Here is a 14,963-nt window from a genome sequence, read left to right on the forward strand (position 1 = left end):
TTGCCTCTGGATGAACATGACCCCGTGGTGTGGAGGGCTGGATGAACAGTAGACGGTGGAGGGGTGCCCATGGAGGGGTGGTTGAACAGGACCCCGTGGTGTGGAGGGCTGGATGAACAGTAGACGGTGGAGGGGTGCCCGTGGAGGGGTGGTTGAACAGTAGCCGGTGGAGTAGCGCGCTGTGGAGGCTGGATGAACAGGAGCCCGTGGAGGCTGGAGGAGGTTGACGGTAGCCCGTGGAGGCTGGAGGAGGTCGACGGTGGAGATGAATAGTATCTCATGGAATGCAGTTTTGCGGTACGCCACACCCCTCCCGATGAACAGGACCCCCGTTTCGACCATAGGAGGTCCGTTTCATCCGTTTTGCGGTACGCCACACCCCTCCCGATCAACAGGACCCCCGTTTCGATCATAGGAGGTCCGTTTCGTCCGTTTTGCGGTACGCCACACCCCTCCCGATCAACAGGACCCCCGTTTCGACCGTAGGAAGTCTGTTTCGTCCGTTTTGCGGTACGCCAGACCCCTCCTGATGAACAGGATCCCGTTTTGAACATGGCCGGTCGAACACAAGGCCGTTTCCTCCATTCTGCGGTACGCCATGCCTCGTTTACATTGCCTGTTCGGTCCAAGCCCTCCCGATGAACACGACCACGCATTCCATTCCGACCCAGCCGGTTGGCTCCCACGCGTTCCATTTCCTCCCGATGAACACGACGCATTTCGTTGCCTCCCCATGAACACGACGCATTCCGTTGCCTCCCCATGAACACGATGACGACGTTGTTTCTCCATTCCGACCCAGCCATGTCAACGAGCCCTCGCCGTATGTATGCGCGAGTAGGCATTCGAGACCCCGCCCGTATGTACACATACGTGGCCGTATTTTCTTTCTTGCACCCTGGCCGCTGTACGTACGTGTACATGCTACGTGCGCGCCTCTACTACGACACGTGCGCGCCTCTACATCCACCAGTATATATGTAGGTACATGTTCGCGACCAGAATGACAACGCAATGTACGATTCGACCAGGTGTGTCCCGACTATCATGCACTTCCTTTCGTGCGAAGATGTAGCTGGTGGGTCCCAGTAGTCAGGGGGTGAATCATTTTATTTTTTTGCCCGGACGCACTTCCTTGCGTGCGAATGTGTAGCTGGTGGGTCCCAGCAGTCAGGGGGAAATGTTTTTTTCACAAAATACGGTGGGCCGTTCTGTGGGTCCCCCCTGTCAGGTGGAGGAATAATTATTTTGCGCGTAATAAGGAGGCACTTCCTTGCTGCGGCCGTGGACCCAGCTGTCAGCGTCTCCACGCACAGTACTTTTCCGATGGAAGTCGGTCATTGACCACATTGACCATGCTGTGCCGAGAGCACCACGGCGGTGGAGGACGGCGAGGCCTAGGAAGGGGACGACCCAGAGGCAGGGAAGACTCGGCAGTTGTTTCCCACGCGGAAGGGAGTACGACTGTACGAGGGTTTAATAGTTCGTCTGCCGTCGCCGGAGAATAACAGTAGGTGTGGGTGAGTAGAGGGATGGCTAGGCCAGCGATGGGAGTACGGTGGGGTGGTGAGGCCTGTGCGGCAGCACAGCCGGCCGCAGGGAGGAGGGAGCAGGCAGTCCTGCCGACGCTTGTTTGAGCGGCTGGAGCAGGAAGAGCAGAGATTGAAGAAGCACGACGGCCGTTGGATGGACATCCAACAGTCAGTGCTTGTGCGTCAACCTTTTTTTTAGGAAAGCCTCAAATCTGTGGAAAATAGCATACAACCCATCGGCCATTATTTCTAATAATTTACAACCCATTTGCTAATTCTTAAGGTTTTTTTGGAGCCCATATTCTTTTTGTTAGCATTACAGCCTATATTGTGGCCACGGTTAAAAAATTATACGAAATTTTGCATATTTCGGTGCGGTCTGAACTGTTTTTAATTCCGAAATTTCGACTCACATTCAAACTGATTTTAAAAATAAATATATATCAATATAAAATCCAACAAATTCTCCATCCATAAAAATTAATGTAATTTAAAATCTTGAAATGAAAAAAAAAGATATTTGAAACTAATTGCCGGTTTGATGTGTTTTAAAAATGTATTACCCATTTCTCATTACTGATGGGCCATTTTCTCGGCCAGCCAAATGAAAGCTCTCCCCGTCCTGAAAGATTTGCAGCCCAACAGGCCTGACAAAGCGACTTACTTGGCAAATCACAAAAAAACTGGGTTGTGGCCGTGGACCCAGCTGTCAGCCTCTCTACGTACTGTACTCTTCCAATGGAAGTCATTCCTTGACCACGTTGACCACGCCGCACGGAGAGCACCACGACGGTGGACAACGGCGAGGCCTAGGAAGGGGACGACGCAGAGCCGGGGAAGACGCGGCAGGGCCTGGTTCACTGGTTCGGCTGCGGTGCGAGGCTGCCATCGCCGCAGGGCCTGGCCAGCGGTTGGAATAGTAGGGGGCCGTGAGGCCTCTGCGGCAGCACAGCCGGCCATGAGAGGTGATATCCCATAAGTATAGCGGATCGCAACAGCTTTCGAGGGTAGAGTATTCAACCCAAATTTATTGATTCGACACTAGGGGAGCCAAAGAATATTCTCAAGTATTAGCAGCTGATTTGTCAATACAACCACACCTGGAAACTTAATATCTGCAACAAAGTGTTTAGTAGCAAAGTAATGTGATAGTGATGGTAACGGTAACAAAAGAGTAACGAAAGCAAATTAATGTTTTTGGTATTTTGTAGTGATTGTAACAATAGCAACGGGAAAGTAAATAAGCGTAAACGAGTATATGGAAAGCTCGTAGGCATTGGATCAATGATGGATAATTATGCCGGATGCGGTTCATCATGTAACAGTCATAACATAGGGTGACACAGAACTAGCTCCAATTCGTCAATGAAATGTAGGCATGTATTCCGAATATAGTCATACGTGCTTATGGAAAAGAACTTGCATGACATCTTTTGTCCTACCCTCCCGTGGCAGCGGGGTCCTAATGGAAACTAAGGGATATTAAGGCCTCCTTTTAATAGAGAACTGGAACAAAGCATAAGCACGTAGTGAATACATGAACTCCTCAAACTATGGTCATCACCGGTAAGTATCCCGATTATTGTCACTTCAGGGTTAACGGATCATAACACATAATAGGTGACTATAGACTTGCAAGATAGGATCTAGAACTCTCACATATTGATGAAAACATAATAGGTTCAGATCTGAAATCATGGCACTCGGGCCCTAGTGACAAGCGTTAAGCATAGCAAACTCATAGCAACATCAATCTCAGAACATAGTGGATACTAGGGATCAAACCCTAACAAAACTAACTCGATTACATGGTGAATCTCATCCAACCCATCACCGTCCAGCAAGCCTACGATGGAATTACTCACGCACAGCAGTGAGCATCATGAAATTGGTGATGGAGGATGGTTGATGATGACGATGGCGCTGGATTCCCCTCTTCGGAGCCCCGAACGGACTCCAGATCAGCCCTCCCGAGAGGTTTTAGGGCTTGGCGGCGGCTCCGTATCGTGAAACGCGATGATTTCTTCTCTCCTATTTTTTTTTCTCCCCGAAAGCAGTTATATAGAGATGGAGTTGGAGTTGGGAGGTCTCTAGAGAGCCCACGAGGTAGGGGGCGCGCACTAGGGGGGGCGCCCCCCACCCTCGTGAGAAGGGTGTGGGCCCCCTGGTCTTCATCTTTGGTGAGGATTTTTTATTATTTATTATAAGACATTCCGTGGAGTTTCAGGTCATTCCGAGAACTTTTGTTTTCTGCACATAAAACAACATCATGGCAATTCTGCTGAAAACAGCATCAGTCCGGGTTAGTTCCATTCAAATCACACAAGTTAGAGTCCAAAACAAGGGAAAAAGTGTTTAGAAAAGTAGATACGCTGGAGACGTATCAACTCCCCCAAGCTTAAGACCTTGCTTGTCCTCAAGAAATTCAGTTGACAAACTGAAAGAAATAAAGAAAACTTTTACAAACTCGGTTTGCTCTTGTTGTGGTAAATATATCATGCTAGCATTCAACTTTTCAGCAAAGATTATAACTAACCACATTTACAATAATTCTCAGGTCTCATGATTACCCATATCATTAGCATAACCAACTAGCCAGTCATAATAATAAATCTCGGATGGCAACACTTTCTCAAAACAATCATAATATGATATAACAAGATGGTATCTCGCTAGCCCTTTCTTAGACCGCAAAACATAAATGCAGAGCACCTTTAAAGATCAAGGACTGAGTAGACATTGTAATTCATGGTAAAAGAGATCCAATCATAGTCACACCGAATATAAATTAACAGTAATGAATGCAAATGACAGCTGCGCTCTCCAGCTAGTGCTTTTAATAAGAAGGTGATGACTCAACATAAAAGTAAATAGATAGGCCCTTCGCAGAGGGAAGAAGGGATTTGTAGAGGTGCCAGAGCTCGGTTTTGAAATAGAGATGAATAATATTTTGAGCGGTATACTTTCATTGTCAACATAACAACCAAGAGATGTCGATATCTTCCATGCTACACACATTATAGGCGGTTCCCAAACAGAATGGTAAAGTTTATACTCCCCCTCCACCAACAAACATCAATCCATGGCTTGCTCGAAATAACGAGTGCCTCCAACATACATCAGGTCCCAAGGGGAGTTTTGTTTGCAATTATTTTGATTTAGTTTGCATAAAGCATGGGACTGGGCATCCCAGTGACCAGCCATTTATCTCATGAGTGAGGAGCGGAGTCCACTCCTCTTGAGAATAACCCGCCTAACATGGAAGATACAGACAGCCCTAGTTAATACATGAGCTATTCGAGCATACAAAACAGGATGATTATTTGAAGGTTTAGAGTTTGGCACATACAAATTTACTTGGAACGGTAGGCAGATACCGCATATAGGAAGGTATAGTGGACTCATTTGCAATAACTTTGGGTTTTAAGGGATCGGATGCACAAACAGTATTCCCGCTTAGTACTGGTGAAGGCTAGCAAGAGACTGGGAAGCGACCAACTAGAGAGCGACAACAGCCATGTACATGCATTAAAATTAATAAACATTGGATGCAAGCATGAGTAGGATATAATCCACCATGAACATAAATATCGTGAAAGCTAGGTTGATTTGATTCAACTACATGCGTGAACATGTGCCAAGTCAAGTCACTTAAATCATTCAGAGGAGGATACAACCCTATCGTACCACATCATAACCATTTTAATAGCATGTTGGCACGCAAGGTAAACCATTATAACTCATAGCTAATCAAGCATGGCACAAGCAACTATGATCTCTAATTGTCATTGCAAACATGCTTATTCATATCAAGCTGAATAAACATCGATGAACTCATCATATTTACAAAAACAAAAGAGGTCGAGTTCATACTAGCTTTTCTCATCTCAGTCAGTCCATAATGTATCATCATAATTGCCTTTCACTTGCACGACCGAACGATGTGAATAATAATAAGAGTGCACGTGCATTGGACTAAGCTGGTATCTGTGACCATTCAATAAACAGGAGAAGACAAAGCAATATGGGCTCTTTTGTCAGATCAATAATAATGCATATAAGAGCCACTTCAACAATTTAATCATGGTCTTCTCCTACTGACCCCCAAAGGAAAGAAAAGAAATAAAATTATTTACACGGGAAAGCTCCCAACAAGCAAAATAAGAACATGAAATCTTTTTGGGTTTTCTTTTTAATTACTACTACAAGCATGGAAAGTAAATTACTACTAAATTTTTTTGGTTTTTCTTAAGGTTTATTAAACACACAAGAAGAAAACATAAAAGTAAATAAACTAACATGGATGATACAATGAAAAAGTATGAGCACCAACATCTAGCAATGAGTGTGTGTGAACATAAATGTAATGTCGGTGGGAAATACGTACTCCCCCAAGCTTAGGCTTTTGGCCTAAGTTGGTCTATGGCCACGGCTGGCCTGGCGGATATCCATAATAATAGTTGTTGGGGTCGTACTATGATGCAGTGGCTATCGCCTGCTGAGCTGCAGCATGGCGACGAGCGGCCTCCGCTCTCCTCTCGTACTCAGCTGCCTCCTCTCTGGTAATAGTATATCCTCCTCTTGCCTGGTAATCAAAGAAAGCAGGAGCAGGGAGAGTAATATGGACAGCACGACATCTGTCAAAGATTAGTCGGTACTGGAGAGGTGATTTGTTCCTCTCGACAAAATGGTGAGAAACCATAGAATCAAAATCTAAATAAGCAGGAGGCAACTCCATGTCTCCTTCATGAACGTCTATCTCAAGAAATTTAGCTAAGCGGGTTGCATAAATTCCTCCAAAGAAATCTCCATTATATCTATTATGATGCAACCTATGAGCTACAATGGCTCCCATATGATAAGATTGGTCTCCTGACACAGCACTCCTGAGAATGCTAAGGTCAGGGACACACATGTGACATGATTCATCCTTAGCATTTATGCACCTACCTATGAAGAGAGCAAAATAATGTATAGCAGGAAACTGAATGCTCCCTATGGTAGCTTGCATTATATCTCTAGATTCCCTTACAGTTATACTAGAAAGAAAGTTTCTAAATTCAGATTTAGGGGATCCCTAACACTACCCCATTGTGGAAGTTTGCAAGCAAAAGTGAAATCCTCTAAGTCCATGGTTTAAGATTTTTCATAAAGATCAAACATGACTAAAGGAGAATTACGCGAAGATGAATACTCAAACCTTCTGACAAAAGAGCTTGTGAGATCATGATACTGGGGGCATTTGTCTGCCTCAAAGTCCTCAAGACCGACATTACGCAAATATGCATTAAATTATTCTTTAATTCCCGCTCGATCCATAAAATTTTCAGAAGGCCACTCACAAGGACGCACTGGAGCGTCTCTTGGTGGCTCTTCATCAGCATCACGCGTTGCAAGCCTGGGTCCTTGCTTCCTTGAAGAACCACCTTGGAACATTTTCCTAAACATATTTCTTCCTCTGAAAAATTCAGAATTTTTTTAGTAACTTCAAAATAAAAGTAAACCAAACTCAATAATATTGATAGCAACTACTCCTACAAGTGTCTAGGCCCTATATCATGCATCAAATCTACTTCTGAACATATAAATTTGACATGCAATCTCAAGAACAGGGTCACCTAAGCAGCAAAAAATTGCAATGAATAAAGCACTAGAACAAAAACTAATTGGACCAATGGAGGAGTCACATACCAAGGAACAATCTCCCCAAGAAGTTTTATGAGAGGTGCTTTGAGCAAGGAGATCGAAAATTACAGCAAAGAGGGCTGGAACTCGTTCTTGAGTTGGTTTTTCGTGTTTGTGGGAGGAAGAAGAAGAGGATGGGTGCAGGAATAACTGGAGGAGGGCCACCGTGGCCCCACGAGGCAGGGGAGCGCCCCCTAGGGGGGTGGGCGCGCCCTCCACCCTCGTGGCAAGGTGGTTGGCCCCCCTGATGTGTTCTTTGTTCCATAAATCCTCAAATATTCTAGAAAAAATCATATTTAATTTTCAGGGCATTTGGAGAACTTTTATTTTCGAGGTATTTTTATATTGCACGGATAATCAGATAACAGACAGAAAATTATTTATTTTTACTTTATTTAATATAAATAACAGAAAGTATAGAGAGGGTACAGAAGGTTGTGCTTCTAGTTTCATCCATCTCATGCTCGTCAAAAGGAATCCACTGACATGGTTGATCATGTCTTGTTAACGAACTCATTCCGAATAACATGGAACCGGAGAAATTTCGAATAACACTAGGTTACCTCAACGGGGATATGCGCATCCCTAAGAATAAGTATATCATATTTCTTCTTGTCAGTAGGAAGAGGAAATTCAAAACCTCCAAATATAATCAATGGAATTTTTCCGATAGAATTGATACTATGAACTTGAGGTTGTTTCCTCGGAAAATGTACCGTATGCTCATTACCATTAACATGAAAAGTGACATTGCCTTTGTTGCAATCAATAATAGCCCCTGCAGTATTAAGAAAAGGTCTTCCAAGAATAATAGACATACTATCGTCCTCAGGAATATCAAGAATAACAAAGTCCGTTAAAATAGTAACGTTTGCAACCACAACAGGCACATCCTCACAAATGCCGACAGGTATAGCAGATGATTTATCAGCCATTTGCAAAGATATTTCAGTAGGTATCAACTTATTCAAGTCAAGTCTACGATTTAAAGAGAGAGGCATAACACTAACACCGGCTCCAAGATCACATAAAGCAGTTTTAACATAGTTTCTTTTAATGGAGCATGGTATAGTAGGTACTCCTGGATCTCCAAGTTTCTTTGGTATTCCACCTTTAAAAGTATAATTAGCAAGCATAGTGGAAATTTCAGCTTCCGGTATCTTTCTTTTATTTGTAATAATATCTTTCATGTACTTAGCATAAGGATTTGTTTTGAGCATATCAGTTAATCGCATACGCAAAAAGATAGGTCTAATCATTTCAGCAAAGCGCTCAAAATCATCATCATCCTTTTTCTTGGATGGTTTGGGAGGAAAAGGCATGGGTTTCTGAACCCAAGGTTCTCTTTCTTTACCATGTTTCCTAGCAACAAAATCTTTCTTATCATAACATTGACTCTTTGATTGTGGGTTATCAAGATCAACAGCAGGTTCAATTTCTACATCATTATCATTACTAGGTTGAGCATCATTATGAACATCATCATTAACATTTTCATTAGGTTCATGTTCATTACCAGATTGTGTTTCAACATCAGACATAGAGATATCATTTGGATTATCAGGTGGTTCAGCAATAGGTTCACTAGAAGTTTGCACAGTTCTACCATTTTTCTTTTTTCTTCTTTTTAGAAGAACTAGGTGCATCAATATTATTTCTCTGAAAATCTTGCTCAATTCTCTTAGGGTGGCCTTCAGGATACAAAGGCTCCTGAGTCATTCTACCAGTTCTAGTAGCCACTTTAACAACATAATCATTTTTCTTACTATTCATCTCATTGAGCAATTCCTTTTGAGCTTTAAGTACTTGTTCTACTTGAGTGGTAACCATAGAAGCATGTTTGCTAACAAGTTTAAGTTCACCTCTAATATTATCCATATAATCACCCAAGTATTTAATCATATCAGCATCTTGTTTTAATTGTCTACCAAAATAAGCATTGAAGTCTTCTTGCTTAAACATAAAATTACCAAACTCATCCAAGCATTGGCTAGAAATTTTAGTAGGAGGGATTTCAACTTTATCATATCTATAGAGAGAATTTACCTTTACTACCTGTGTCGGGTTATCGAGGTCTGGAGGTTCTTCAATAAATAAAGGATTAAGATCATATGTTTCTTCATCAAGCGGTAAATTAAGACCATGTATTTCATCAATAGGAGGTAAATTCTTAACATCTTCATCTTTAATACCTTTTTCTTTCATAGATTTCTTTGCCTCTTGCATATCTTCAGGACTGAGAAATAGAATACCTCTCTTCTTCAGAGTTGGTTTAGGAATAGGATCATTAATTGGAGCAGGAGCTGGCTCGGGAGCTGGCTCAGGAGGTGCCCAATTATTTTCATTTGTCAACATATTATTCAATAAGATTTCAGCTTCATCCGTGGTTCTGTCCCTGAAAAGAGAACCAACACGACTATCCAGGTAATCTCTGGAAGCATCGATTAGTCCATTATAAAAGATATCAAGTATTTCATTTTTCTTAAGAGGATGATCAGGCAAAGCATTAAGTAACTTGAGAAGCCTCCCCCAAGCTTGTGGGAGACTCTCTTCTTTAATTTGCACAAAGTTGTATATTTCCTTTAAAGCAGCTTGTTTCTTATGAGCAGGGAAATATTTAGCAGAGAAGTAATAAATCATATCCTGGGGACTACGCACACAACCAGGATCAAGAGAATTAAAACATATCTTAGCATCACCCTTTAATGAGAACGGAAATATTTTAAGGATATAAAGTAGCAGGATCTCTCATCATTAGTGAACAGGGTGGCTATATCATTTAATTTAGTAAGATGTGCCACAATAGTTTCAGATTCATAGCCATGAAAAGGATTAGATTCAACCAAAGTATTTATATCAGGATCAACAGATAATTCATAATCCTTATCAGTAACAAAGATGGGTGAAGTAGCAAAAGAAGGGTCAGGTTTCATCCTAGCATTTAGAGATTGCTTACTCCATTTAGCTAATAATTTTTTAAGTTCTTATCTATCTTTGCAAGCTAAAATAGAAAAAGAAGCTTCTTGATCAAATAAATAACCCTCAGGAATAACAAGTGATTCTTCATCATCACTTTCATCATCATAATCAGATTCAATATTTTCAATCTCTCTAGCCCTAGCAAGTCGTTCCTCGAGAAAATCACTAAGTGGCACAGTAGTATCAGGCATAGAGGTACTTTCATCATAAGTATCATGCATAACAGAAGTAGCATCATCAATAACATGCGACATATCAGAACGAATAGCAGAAGCAGGTGTAGGTGTCGCAAATTTACTCATAACAGAAGGTGAATCAAGTGCCGAGCAAGATGGCAGTTCCTTACCTCCCCTCGTAGTTGAGGGATAGATCTTAATTTTTGGATCTCTCAAGTTGTGATGAGGACATGACTACCTTGGATACGACCAAAAATATTGCATACATGCATATTTGTCAGGTGATTTCTAATGCAAACTATTCAACTTCACACACTTTTGTGTTCTGTCTAATTGCAGGTGTATGGGACATTTATACAATCCACATATGAAGATAAGGGAAAAAGAGAAGTTTAGGTTCTGTTCAAAAAGTCCTCTCACGTCACTTTTGGGCCAAGAGAAGATAGAGTCCAAGTCTATCACGTTCTGGATTCAGATTCGGACTACACAGACATACCTGACTCAAAACGTGAACTACTTTTTCATACGGACTCCGAATTGGGTGATTCTTTTTTTGTTGGAAACTAGATTTCATGCTCTTTCCAACCCAATTCGATTCACCTTCAAATTCATCCGTATCGTTGAGTTATGGACGAAACAGTCTGGCGTTGCAGCAAAATCCGAGTCAAACTACAAGCCCAAAGGTGTTGCATCACCTTCACTTGGGCCCATGAGCCTTGTACGACCTAGGGTTAGTTTTAGGCTGCCTTGGGACGTCCTCCCACCTCCTTGGCCGCCACCCCTTGCTCCTATATAAGTAGATCCATCTAGTAGCTTTTTCCTTGAGTTTTGTTTAGATTAAAAGTTCGCCATAGCTGCAACTTCGCGTACTTCGTTTGTGTTCAACGACCAGACCAAGGCGTCACAGAACCCCACCTTGATCAATAAAGCTTTCATCTTATATTCGCAATATCCATATTGCAATCTCAGTTTCTTGCTTGTTCTTCATTTGCTTGCAGGAAACAGACCCTCGTGGTCAGGTTGATCCTGCTCATGCGTGCTTAATAACCCTCGGAAGTTGGTTTAGCGATTGCTAAGGCGCGACGTCTCGCACGTTTGTAGTCGGATCGTCAAGGTTGACTCCCACAGAAAACGATAGCCACCATCTCATAGAAACATCGGGACACCTTTGCCTCTATCAAGTGGTATCAGTTTTCAGGTTGCTCGGTGAGAATTTCTAGTTTCCCCTAGATTAGATTTATTTTCTTACCTATTGTCCAAGAAAAAGCCACAAAAAAGTTAGATCTATTCTTCCTTTTGTCCAAGCCAGTGTGAGCCTTTGCAATTTTCTTTTCATTGTTTGCATTATTGAATTATCGGTTGCATCGTCGTGTCGAGTTGCTGGTCTTAGTGTCTAGTTCATTTAGAGTGTCGAGTTCTGTTCACATTAGTCACGCCGCCGCTGCATCGTTATCCCTTCCGCTGTCCACCACCCATCCATCAATTTCCACCACGTGCTACCCACCGTTCATTGTCATAATCATAGTTGAGATTGTTCACATCTTCGCTTGATCCAATCTGCATCTTATCTAGTTTGTTTTGGAAAGAGGGAGAGAGAAAAAAAGACAGAGAAAAAAAGTCAGATAAAAAAAAGAAGAAAGAAAAAGAAAAAAATGTGAGGAAAAAAAGGAGAAAAATTTGCAAAAAAGTGAAAAAAAGAGAAAAAATTTTAGAGTGTGCTCCTGCCTTGTTTACATGCAGCGCCGTGATTTTGTTAGTGTTCTAGGCTCGCGTCTCTAGTACGGTCTAGCCTAGGACCAGCACAGTACCGTTGTTGAGCGTTTATTCAACATTGCATCTCTGAATTGATTATTGCTAATATTTTGCTACCATATATAGCCAACCCAGCTGCACATATTTCTACATCGTGTATACGTACGTTCCCCTGGCAATCGCTTTACACAATCTTCAGAGTTATTTAACACCGCTGGTTGCCTGTCACCACCTGCTGCTTGGTAAGAACTTGTAAGATATTGATATTTGCTTTACTGTGAGCGCTTTACCACCACACCCTAGTAGTTCATAGGAACATTATTCTTGAATTTTGTTTCTTGTTTCTACTAATCATGACAGGTTCCAAAGATAGAAGTGCTTGGACGACGGACACATCTTCACCATCACGAGAGTTGGGACGACACACACAAGCACATGGCTAGGTTATCTTTTTACCGTCATTTGAGGGTAGATTTAATCCTACTACTTATCTAGCTTGGGAGCTTGAAGTAGAACAAGTTTTTAGTCACCATGACTTTTCTGAACTTGAGCGAGTGAGAGCAGCCACTAGAGCATTTACTGGTTTTGCTTCTGTTTGGTGGAGTGTACATTGTAAGAAAAACATTGACAACCAACCCACAACTTGGAAAGTTTTGAAAGCTGTAATGAGACAACAATTTTTCCCTCCTTACTATCGTCGTGATTTGCTTCGCAAATTTGAACAATTTAAACAAGGCAACAATACTATTCATGCTTACTACCAAGAGTTCAAATCTTATATGCATCATTGTGACATAGAAGAATCCGAGAATGATACTATGAATAGATTTTTTGGTGGTTTAAACCATGATATTCAGGCAAGATTTTAGTATATTCCTCGTTGCATTACTGGTATGTATGTCCGTGCTTGTACCTTTTAGAGACAGATACAGGAGGATGCATTAGGTGACTACAACAACTACTATTCCAGTTCATGCTCACCACCGCCGGTTGGTTCCTCCATCGTTGCACCTCAGATTATGAGCGTGGCATCATCTCAAGGGTATGGTACATTGTCAACGTCCGTACCTACATCAGCTACATCTTTGCGACAAGGTAACAGTAAAGGTATTGATGATATAACTTCACATGAGAATGATGCATGCCTAGTTAACTTGAATGTGTCATGTATTGAGTTACCTGTTGATTTGAGCACACCACCTATTTTAGAGAATCTTGTTACTGCCATGAATGCGTCATGTGATCAAACAACTGAAATATCAACAATTTTGAGTGCGCCCATTGAATTAACTATTGATGCAAAAGAACCAATGTTTAATCATCTTGATATGACCTCCAATCTTGGTGATGATTCTGTGTCCAATGACTTATTGCATGTTTGCTTATTTAAGCATGTTGTAGCATGTAAATTTGATGCAAGTAAGGTTTATTCACCAAAGTTGGGATGGTTTAATGGTGAACATTGCCAATCTTTTGAAATGAATAAGAGCTTCACTTATATGTGCAAACTGAGTTGCAATATTTTCATGCCTTCTACTTCTTGTGATAATTTTTTGGCTTTAGATTTTATGAACTATGAATGTTACTCATGTATACATGTGTCATATGTGCAAAAATCAAGGGAAGTTAAAATGGATGATATATACATATACAACATGTATACCTTGTCTCTTTTGTTAGCCACATTTCAGATTAAGCAACGCCGAGGACGGCTTTGTTTTCAAAAGGGGAGGATGATGAGGACATGACTACCTTGGATACGACCAAAAATATTGCATACATGCATATTTGTTAGGTGATTTCTAATGCAAACTATTCAATAATCTATTTATGTTATACAGAACAAAAATACTTCACACACTTTTGTGTTTTGTCTAATTGCAGGTGTATGGGACATTTGTACAATCCACATATGAAGATAAGGGAAAAGGAGAAGTTTAGTTTCTGTTCAAAAAGTCCTCTCACATCACTTCTGGGCCAAGAGAAGATAGAGTCCAAGTCTATCACATTCTGGATTCAGATTCGGACTACACAGACATACCTGACTCAAAACGTCAACAACTTTTTCATACGGACTCCGAATTGGGTGATTCTTTTTTTGTTGGAAACTAGATTTCGTGCTCTTTCCAACCCAATTTGATTCACCTTCAAATTCATCCGGATCGTTGAGTTATGGACGAAACAATCTGACGTTGCAGCAGAGTCTGAGTCAAACTACAAGCCCAAAAGTGTTGCATCACCTCCACTTGGGCCCATGAGCCTTGTACGACCTAGGGTTAGTTTTAGGCTGCCTTGGGACGTCCTACCACCTCCTTGGCCGCCACCCCTTGCTCCTATATAAGTAGATCCATCTAGTAGCTTTTTCCTTGGGTTTTGTTTAGATTAAAAGTTCGCCATAGCTGCAACTTCGCGTACTTCATTTGTGTTCAACGACCAGACCAAGGCGTCACAGAACCCCACCTTGATCAATAAAGCTTTCATCTTATATTCGCAATATCCAAATTGCAATCTCAGTTTCTTGCTTGTTCTTCGTTTGCTTGCAGGAAACAGACCCTCATGGTCAGGTTGATCGTGCTCCGGCGTGGTCAATAACCCTCGGAAGTTGGTTTAGCGATTGCTAAGGCGCGACGTCTCGCACGTTCATAGTCGGATCGTCAAGGTCGACTCCCATAGAAAATGGTGCCAAGTGACTCAAAGAATAGAGCTATGCTCCCCGACAACCGTGCCAGAAATTAGTCTTGATAACCCACAAGTATAGGGGATCGCAACAGCTTTCGAGGGTAGAGTATTCAACCCAAATTTATTGATTCGACACAAGGGGAGCCAAAGAATATTCTCA

This window comes from Triticum aestivum, chromosome 5A (assembly GCF_018294505.1).
Source record: "Triticum aestivum cultivar Chinese Spring chromosome 5A, IWGSC CS RefSeq v2.1, whole genome shotgun sequence".
NCBI classification, from domain to species: Eukaryota; Viridiplantae; Streptophyta; class Magnoliopsida; order Poales; family Poaceae; genus Triticum; species Triticum aestivum.